At 37.3% G+C, this 10,121-nt stretch overlaps 1 non-coding gene across 1 annotated transcript; it reads left to right on the top strand.

Annotated features, from left to right (window-relative positions):
* The first annotated feature begins 1,390 nt into the window (after positions 1–1,390).
* LOC112752800 (small nucleolar RNA R71) lies at positions 1,391–1,498 on the top strand. The gene has a single exon (XR_003177215.1). It is a non-coding gene; the product is annotated as a small nucleolar RNA R71 (small nucleolar RNA).
* Positions 1,499–10,121: the final 8,623 nt, after the last annotated feature.

Raw genomic sequence — 10,121 nt, 5'->3', positions numbered from 1 at the left:
CATCCATACACTTCCTAGTCTCTAGGATTATGAAATCAGCAGGGATGTAATGGCCTTCAACTTTTACCAAGACATCCTCTACAAGTCCATAAGCCTGTTTCTTTGAATTGTCTGCCATCTCCAGTGAGATTCTTGCAGCTTGTACCTTAATGATCCCTAGCTTCTTCATTACAGAGAGAAGCATAAGGTTTATACTTGATCCTAGGTCACACAGAGCCTTCTCAAAGGTCATGGTGCCTATGGTACAAGGTATTGAGAACTTTCCAGGATCTTGTCTCTTCAGAGGTAATCTCTGCCTAGTCAAGTCATCCAATTCTTTGATGAGCAATGGAGGTTCATCCTCCCAAGTATCATTACCAAATAACTTGGAATTTAGCTTCATGATTGCTCCAAGGTACTTAGCAATTTATTCTTCAGTAACATCTTCATCCTCTTCAGAGGAGGAATACTCATCAGAGCTCATGAATGGCAAAAGTAAATTCAAAGGAATCTCTATGGTCTCAGTGTGAGCCTTTGATTCCCATGGTTCCTCTTTAGGAAACTCCATGGAGGTCAGTGGACGTCCATTGAGGTCTTCCTCAGTGGAGATTACTGCCTCTTCTTCCTCTCCAGGTTCGGCCATGTGGGTTGTGGTTATGGCCTTGCACTCTCTTTTTGGATTCTCTTCTGTGTTGCTTGGGAGAGTGCTAGGAGGGAGTTCAGTAATTTTCTTACTCAGCTGACCCACTTGTGCCTCCAAATTTCTAATGGAGGACCTTGTTTCAGTCATGAAACTTTGAGTGGTTTTGATTAGATCAGAGACAATGGTTGCTAAGTCAGAGTGGCTCTGCTTAGAATTCTCTGTCTGTTGCTGAGAAGATGATGGAAAAGGCTTGCTATTGCCAAACCTGTTTCTTCCACCATTATTGTTGTTGAAACCTTGTTGAGGTCTCTGTTGATCCTTCCATGAGAGATTTGGATGATTTCTCCATGAAGGATTATAGGTGTTTCCATAGGGTTCTCCCATGTAATTCACCTCTTCCATTGCTGGGTTCTCAGGATCATAAGCTTCTTCTTCAGAGGAAGCTTCCTTAGTACTGCCTGTTGCTGCTTGCATTCCAGACAGACTCTGAGAAATCATATTGACTTGTTGGGTCAATATTTTATTCTGAGCCAATATGGCATTCAGAGTATCAATCTCAAGAACTCCTTTCTTCTGAGCTATCCCATTATTCACATGATTCCTTTCAGAAGTGTACATGAATTGGTTATTTGCAACCATTTCAATGAGTTCCTGAGCTTCTGCAGGCGTCTTCTTCAGATGAAGAGATCCTCCAGCAGAGCTATCCAATAACATCTTGGATAGTTCAGATAGACCATCATAGAAAATACCTATGATGCTCCATTCTGAAAGCATGTCAGAAGGGCATCTTCTGATTAATTGCTTATATCTTTCCCAAGCTTCATAGAGGGATTCTCCTTCCTTCTGTCTGAAGGTTTGGACTTCCACTCTAAGCTTGCTCAATTTTTGAGGTGGAAAGAACTTTGCCAAGAAGGCGTTAACTAGCTTTTCCCAAGAGTTTAGGCTTTCTTTAGGTTGTGAATCCAACCATGTCCTAGCTCTGTCTCTTACAGCAAAAGGAAAAAGCATAAGTCTGTAGACTTCAGGGTCAACCCCATTGGTTTTGACAGTGTCACAGATTTGCAAGAATTCAGCTAAGAACTGATGAGGATCTTCCAATGGAAGTCTATGAAACTTGCAATTCTGTTGCATTAGAGAAACTAATTGAGGCTTAAGCTCAAAGTTGTTTGCTCCAATGGCAGGGATTGAGATGCTTCTCCCATAGAAATCGGGAGTAGGTGCAGTAAAGTCACCAAGCACCTTCCTTGCATTGTTGGCATTGTTGTTTTCGGCTGCCATGGTTTCTTCTTCCTTGAAAAGCTCTGTTAGGCCCTCTAAAGAGAATTGTTCTTTAGCTTCTCTTAGCTTTCTCTTCAAGGTCCTTTCAGGTTCAGGATCAGCTTGAACAAGTATGCCTTTATCTTTGTTTCTGCTCATATAAAAGAGAAGATAACAAGAAAGTAGAGAATCCTCTATGTCACAGTATAGAGATTCCTTGAGGTGTCAGAGGAAAAGAAGAATAGAAGGAGGAGGTGGATAGAAGAGAATTCGAACATACAAAGAAGGAGGGAGTTCGAATTGTACCTTGAGGAGGAGTGTTAGTCCTTTAAATAGAAGGATGTGAGAAGAGGGGAAGAATTTTTGAAAATTAAAGTAAAAGATTTTGAAATAATTAAAAGAAAATTTTGAAAATTTGATTGATGATTTTCAAAAACTAAGATTTGGGAAAGAAATTAAGTGATTTTTGAAAAAGATTTTGAAATTAGAAATAAAAAAGATATGATTGAGAGTTAATTTTGAAAAAGATGTGATTGAGAAGATATGATTGAGAGTTAATTTTGAAAAGGATGTGATTGAGAAGATATGATTGAAAATCAATTTAAAAAGAGAAAGTTTTAAAATTAAAGTTGATTACTTGACTAACAAGAAATTAAAAGATATGATTCTTAAAATTTTAAAATTTGATCCTTTCTTAATAGGCAAGTAACAACTTGAAAATTTTTGAAGTAAATCATTAATTTTCAAAAATAGTAATAAATAAAAAAAATAGAAAGAAATTGATTTTGAAGAGATATGATTGAAAAAATATGATTTGAAAAAGATTTGATTTTGAAAGATTATGAAGATTTGAAAAAAATTTGAATTAAAAACAAAATCTTCCCTCTAGTGTCATCCTGGCGTTAAACGCCCAAAATCCTACCTTTTGGGCGTTAAACACCCAGCCAGGTACCCTGGCTGGCATTTAAACGCCAGTTTTCCTTCTTCACTGGGCGTTTTGAACGCCCAGCTTTTTCTGTTTGATTCCTCTGCTGACTGTTCTAAATCTTCAATTCTCTGTATTATTGACTTGAAAAGACACAATTTTGAAAATATTTTTGGATTTTTAATGATGAGAAACAATAAAAATTTTAACTAAGATCAAATAAACAATGCATGGAAGACACCAAACTTAAATATTTTCATATAAGAGACACTAACAGATTGAGAATGCATATGAGAAACAATAAAACACACAAAACAAGAGAATTTAAAGATCAGAGCAATGAAATCATCAAGAAAAACTTGAGGATTAATGAAGAACATATTGCATGTTTTCGAAAAATGCAAGAAGAATGCAATTGACACCAAACTTAAAAATTGATACTAGACTCAAACAAGAAACATAAAATATTTTTTGGTTTTTTATGGTTTTATAATTTTTTTTTGTGATTTTCGAAACTTATATGGAAAAGAAAATAAAGAGAATCAAAACTTTTAATGAGAATTCCAGGAATCATGCAATGTTAGTCTAAAGCTTCAGTCTAAAAAGATTAGACATGTTTGGCCAAGCTTCAGCAGGACATTACATTCAGCAGCTAAATTGATGAGAATCAATCAGCTTTTATGATGATAAAAACATCACCTTGAAACTCTAGAATCCATTCTTAAAAATTCTGAAAAGTACCTAATCTAAGCAACAAGATGAACCGTCAGTTGTCCAAACTCGAACAATCCCCGGCAATGGCGCCAAAAACTTAGTGCACGAAATTGTGATCATCAACAATGGCGCCAAAGGACTTGGAGCTCTTAAACGTGAATCACACTTTGTCACAATTCCGCACAACTAACCAGCAAGTGCACTGGGTCGTCCAAGTAATACCTTACGTGAGTAAGGGTCGATCCCACGGAGATTGTCGGCTTGAAGCAAGCTATGGTCACCTTGTAGATCTCAGTCAGGCGAATTCAGATGGTGATGGAGAATTGATAATTAAAAGATAAATAAAATATAAAATAAAGATAGAGATACTTATGTAATTCTTTGGTTGGAATTTCAGATAAGCGTATGAAGATGCTTTGTTCCCTCTGAACCTCTGCTTTCCTATTGCCTTCTTCCAATCATTCATACTCCTTTCCATGGCAAGCTTTATGTTGGGCATCACCGTTGTCAATGGCTAATTCCCATCCTCTCAGTGAAAACGTTCCAAATGCGATGTCACCGCACGGCTAATCATCTGTCGGTTCTCGATCATGTCGGAATAGGAACCATTGATCCTTTTGCGTCTGTCACACGCCCCACAATCGCGAGTTTGAAGCTCATCACAGTCATCCCTTCCCAGATCCTACTCAGAATACCACAGATAAGGTTTAGATGTTTCGGATCTCAGGAATGGCCGCCAATAATTCTAGCCTATACCACGAAGGTTCCAATCTTAGATTAGAAACCCAAGAGATACGCATTCAAGCCATTACTAGTAGAACAGAGGTGGTTGTCAGGCACATGTTCATAGGTGAGAATGATGATGAGTGTCAGAGATCATCACATTCATCAAGTTGAAGAGCGAATGAATATCTTGGAGAAGAAATAGACTTGAGTTGAATAGAAAAACAATAGTACTTTGTATTAATTCATGAAGAACAGCAGAGCTCCACACCTTAATCTATGGTGTGTAGAAACTCCACCGTTGAAAATACATAAGAACAAGGTCTAAGCATGGCCGAATGTCCAGCCTTCAAATGTGTCTAAGATAGCATAAGACTTATCCAAGCTCCCAAGTATAATAGTATAAGGTCCTATTTATAGAGAACTAGTAGCCTAGGGTTTACAGAAATCAGTAATTAATGCATAAATCTTCTTCCGGGCCCACTTGGTGTGTGCTTAGACTAAGCATTGAAGCTTCCATGTATAGAGATTTTTCTTGGAGTTAAACGCCAGCTTTTGTGCCACTTTGGGCGTTTAACTCCAGCTTTTGTGCCAGTTTTGGAGTTAAACGCCAGAATTCTTGAGCTGACTTGAAACGCCTGTTTGGGCCATAAAATCTTAGGCAAAATATGGACTATTATATATTGCTGGAAAGCCCAAGATGTCTTCTTTCCAACGTAATTGAGAGCGCGCCAATTGGGCTTCTGTAGCTCCAGAAAATCCACTTTGAGTGCAGGGAGGTCAGAATCCAACAGCATCTGCAGTCCTTTTTCAGCCTCTGAATCAGATTTTTGCTCAGGTCCCTCAATTTCAGCCAGAAAATACCTGAAATCACAGAAAAACACACAAACTCATAATAAAGTCCAGAAATGTGATTTTTAATTAAAAACTAATAAAAATATAATAAAAACTAATTAAAATATACTAAAAACATACTAAAAACAATGCCTAAAAGCATATAAATTATCCGCTCATCATTATACAAATAGGCAAGCAATGCAAGTAAACAAAGCAAATAAACAGATAGAAGATGCACATGATGAATGCCTGCCCTATTGGCTGTGATATCATATTGTCAGTTCAATTGCCAACCCAACACATCTCCATGGAGATGTCTCCCTTCGGTCATAGAATGGAAAACCCCGAGATATCGTGCCCGGAACACGATCCAGAATATAGTGCCTGCACACTCTAGTGATCCTGAAGGGATGCAAGCGGGATACTCTTGCCACGGACCTCACATCTCAACGTAAGCAGGATAAACCTACCGTCCTTACGCCGTCGCTGCGACCTCGACAGACGGGATTAACCTACCGTCCCTACCAAATGCATAGCGTCTCAACAATCTCAGTATAAAATAATATAGCAGTGGTTTTCATAAATTATTTTTCAGTACAATCAGTAATCCATCATTTCACTCCGAGTCCTTGACTCGTCTTAACCATAATCAATTCATAATTTCCACAACTCATTACCTCAATCATCATTACAATACTCTGCCATCTCAATCAACAAATCCTTCCTCAGTACTCCAAAAACCTAAATCTCCGTCTTCTAAATTCATGTAAAATTCACCTATTTAAGTCACTAATCCTCCTCTATTAGTTATTAGGCCTAACTACAAGATATTACTTTTAAACTGCAATATAAAGAAGTTTGGAAAGTTGGAGAACCTTTGAAAATGGAGAAAAATCATGTTTCAGCAAAACAGGAGTTGTGCGTACGCACACCCTTACTGTGCGTACCCACACGAGTAAAAACGGGTAGTCGCGTACGCAACCCCCTGATCGCGTACGCGAGTGTCCCAACCCGAAGGGGTTGCTCGCGTCGCGTGTTAAATTTTGCGCACTTAAAGGTCGAAACTCTGATAGTTCGCGTACGCATGCAGTACCTCACGTACGCGAGATGCCCAACCCAAAGGGTTTGGTCGCGTCGCGTGCACCATGTCGCGTACGCAACCCTCATCAAACACAGAAAATTTTTAAAGTTGCAGAATTCAGTTTTAGACACCTAACTTTAAACAATCATAACTTCCTCTACAAAAATCCATTTTGATCAAACTTTATATCAATGTAAAGATCGTTAAAAGAACTTTTATTCAAGATAAATTTCAACAAATTTTGAAAACTAAGGCTCAAGTTATGATACACCAAAGTTTCTCAAAAACTGGTTTTTACCAAAAGTTAACAAGGTTCTCAAATTTCCAAAATTCATAACCAAAACCAAATATCCTACAACCAAAATAGTTTTAATAGACCTAAATAATTCCTATCTACCTTCCAATTTATTCCACAACCTATTGACATATAATTTCACCAATTCATCCAAAAATTCTCACTTACCTTCCTTAAATTATCAACGATTACACTCAAACATCATTCCTCCATTTCCAACATTTATCAATATCAATAATGCTCATAATTCATCATCAACACTCAAAATCATCATTTTTAACCTCCATTTCAGTAATCAACAACAACATCTAAGTTCAACATTATAATTCATCAAAACCAACAATGGCATCATACATGATCAAGTTCAACAATTTCCAACAATCAATTCAATCCTATCCTAAGGTCCACTAGCCTAAGTGTCCAGAAATATTATATATTACATAGAGAAAATCGAAACTATACCTTGGCCGATTCTCAATATGTGCAAAATACCAAATATGTGCCTAACAAGCTTTTAACCACAACCAAGCCACCAACTCAAATCCAAATGCTCCCAATATCACAATAATCAAGCTATACACAACTAATTCATAAAATTATTACTTAGGGTTCTATATATACATAAAACCACAAGTGATTTGGGATTTTTTACCTTGCCAAACAGTTTTTGGAGCAAAACCCAATAGCAACCGAGTGCTAGAATGTACCTAAACACCCAAAACAAAAAAAATCCACTCAAAACACAAGCCTAAAAATTCGAATTTCTTAGGGCAATAAACTGGGCAGAGATTTGCAATAAGCTTACCAGAATACTTAGATAGAAGTGATGGGCCTGGCAAGAGCTTCGCATAGCCACCGACGGCACGCGAATTGGAGCACCATAGCTCGGGTTATGGCCACCGGAAGTCAGTAGAGAATAGTAACACTCTCTTCTCCTCTCTTCTCACTTGCAGCTGCTAGGTTTTGTGATTTTGGGGTTAAATGAGGCTGAATGGCCTCTTATGCATGTTGGGCCCGACTTGGGCCTGGTCCAACCCATTAGCATTTTTTGCCCACTTTTAAAATTAGTGCCAGATTTTCAACTTTAATTATTTTCCTAAGTCTTTCTACAGTTTTTATCATTTTCGCACAGTACCGGACAGATTTAAGCCGGTACTACCAGTTAATTTTCCAGTACGCGTTTTTACGAAATTTTTCGAAGAAAATTACATTTTCCAACTCAGAAAAATCTATTGAGTCCAAATATCATATTTATATTTTCTAATTAATATTCTAAAATTTTGAACCTATTTTGGGCAATTAAATTATTATTATTTTATGTTAATTAATCGGTTAATTAATTCACGGTTCTTACATTCTCCCCACCAAATAAGAAATTTTGTCCTCAAAATTTGGTTTATTCATCATCACCATTAAATGTTTCCTCAAGTTAAACCTACCTCTCACTATTCTTCTTTTCCTTCCTCCATGTCAGCTCAAAGTCCTATTTACATTCTTCATTCTTATTTAGAATGCCATATCTTAACCGAATTCAAGCCTATGCTGTACTCATTCTTCTCACTCTTAGCTTTCCTTAATTCAACCTCAATACCACATCAGTATTTCAACTCAATATATTCCAAATCCGTCCTTCAAATAAATCATTTTCTATTTCAATCTAAACCCAAAGTCATCATGATCAATTATCGCAATCCTTATCCTCCAAACTCGACAATTACACTCACTTATCATCCAAATCCAATTTATTCACCTATCCTCATGTCCAACATGTCCACAACCTATTCTAAATCATTCTAATCTTACAGCCACAATTAAACTTAGCTTCTTAGAATTTCTTATTTACCTTAGCCCACTAAACTCTTCAAGTATTCAAGCCTAAGATATGTCTACTCACCATTCTACTACTTCTAGTTGCAACTATCATGTACTATTGCATTCCACGAGCTTCTGTTGTGCCACTCTGATTCTTCTGCCACTAATTAATTAACTAATCCAATTATTTAATCAAGTCATACATCATTATCGGATTACAAAACCTAGGCTTACTTCTAAACTTTCTCAACTTGACCTAAATAGAGTTTACGCTCATCCTAAGATTAAGTAATGACTCAGGGCCTTATAGCATCTCTATGCCTAACTCAAGGTCTCATCAAGTCCTCAATCTCAATATTTGTATTACCTAGGACCTCAACAACAGCTAGAGTATCTATTCCGGTTATTCATTTTTACTTCAGGTGCAACACTACAACTCGACATACTAAACAACCTACGAATTTTCACTAATCATAACTAAATCAAATGTTAAACTCGGCCAAAAATTCAAGCCTAAATTCATTCTCACTTATTTTTCTCCTTCTCTACTTACCTCTGCACTCTATAATTCACCATGTACCAAATGTTATATTAACCACCCTATAATCTACACGTAGAAACCAAAGTCAAGTGCAAAAATTCTTGGGTGACAGCTTAATTAACTCAAAATCGTAGTCCTTTAGTAATTACATCCATCTCCACAGAGGTAGTTTCCTCCTTGCTCCACATCCTCAACATAGCACAAATGGAGCAGGTTCCAGATCGTGAATCAAAGTATCCACTTCATATGGCCTCAACCGTCATGACGCATAAACCACTACATCCTGATGTTACATCAGAACTCACTCCAAAATTTTTCTATGAAACATACCAGTAGATCCTTAATAGTCCATGGGATTTCAAGCAATGCAAACACTAGCGCTGTAGTTAATCTTTCTTTTAAGTTTTGAAGAATTTCCCCCCATAATCTGACGTTCGCACCAATGGGAACCTTTGGTGTGTCAACTCAGTCATCGGTAATGCCATTTGTAAAATCGAAGCTTCACAACTCCTCGTATGGTTGCACGCTCACCGGTCTCATCCTTTGTGTTCATAAGTTGTGTCTTAAGAAACTAACATATAGATGATTGCGTCTAAGGATTGCATGCAAGGTCAAAATAAGCTCAAATTATCTGAAGGGATACCAAGCTCATAGGAGAACAAACAATTTGGAAAGGTATCCGTAAGAAATTGAAAAGTTGCATTATGTTGTGATAAGACGAGGTTGTAGAAAATAAGAAAATGCACCAGAAGGAGAATTAGAGTGCACCTCAAGAAAGGAATTCCAAATTAAGAATCCTTGGAAGAAACAATAAGGCACATTGAATCAAAATATGTCTATGCTGATGGTTTATCTCAACAGTAATCTCCCTCACACTTGATTGGGTTGAAACGAGTTTAGGCTCACCTCAAGAGTACGAGTTTTTGGGCGAGGATATATGAAAGCAAGGGTTTGATTTAGGAAACGTTCAAATTTATTATCAAGAAGGATCGCAGAATAAAGTACTTCAACTCGGGTTACAAAAGAAAGACAGATCGGGACATACGCATTTATTGGTAATCTCTCTCTTGTATTAGGTCTCCCATTGCCATCCTTCTTCACCTTTATCTGATGGTAACCGGATCTTAAATCAATTAAAAACACTCCAGCTCCTTGCAACTGATTCATTAAATCATCTATCCTCGACAAATGATACTTGTTCATCACAGTCACTTTGTTCAACCGTCAGTAATCCACGCAGAGTCGCATTCACCTCTAAGAGTATATAACCCTCAACCACAACTGTCCCTCCTTCCACGAAGTGTTGTGCTACTT

The sequence above is a fragment of the Arachis hypogaea genome, chromosome 15 (assembly GCF_003086295.3).
Source record: "Arachis hypogaea cultivar Tifrunner chromosome 15, arahy.Tifrunner.gnm2.J5K5, whole genome shotgun sequence".
NCBI classification, from domain to species: domain Eukaryota; kingdom Viridiplantae; phylum Streptophyta; class Magnoliopsida; order Fabales; family Fabaceae; genus Arachis; species Arachis hypogaea.
Note: the sequence above shows the minus strand (reverse complement) of the source record. Positions and strands in the feature narration are given on the sequence as shown.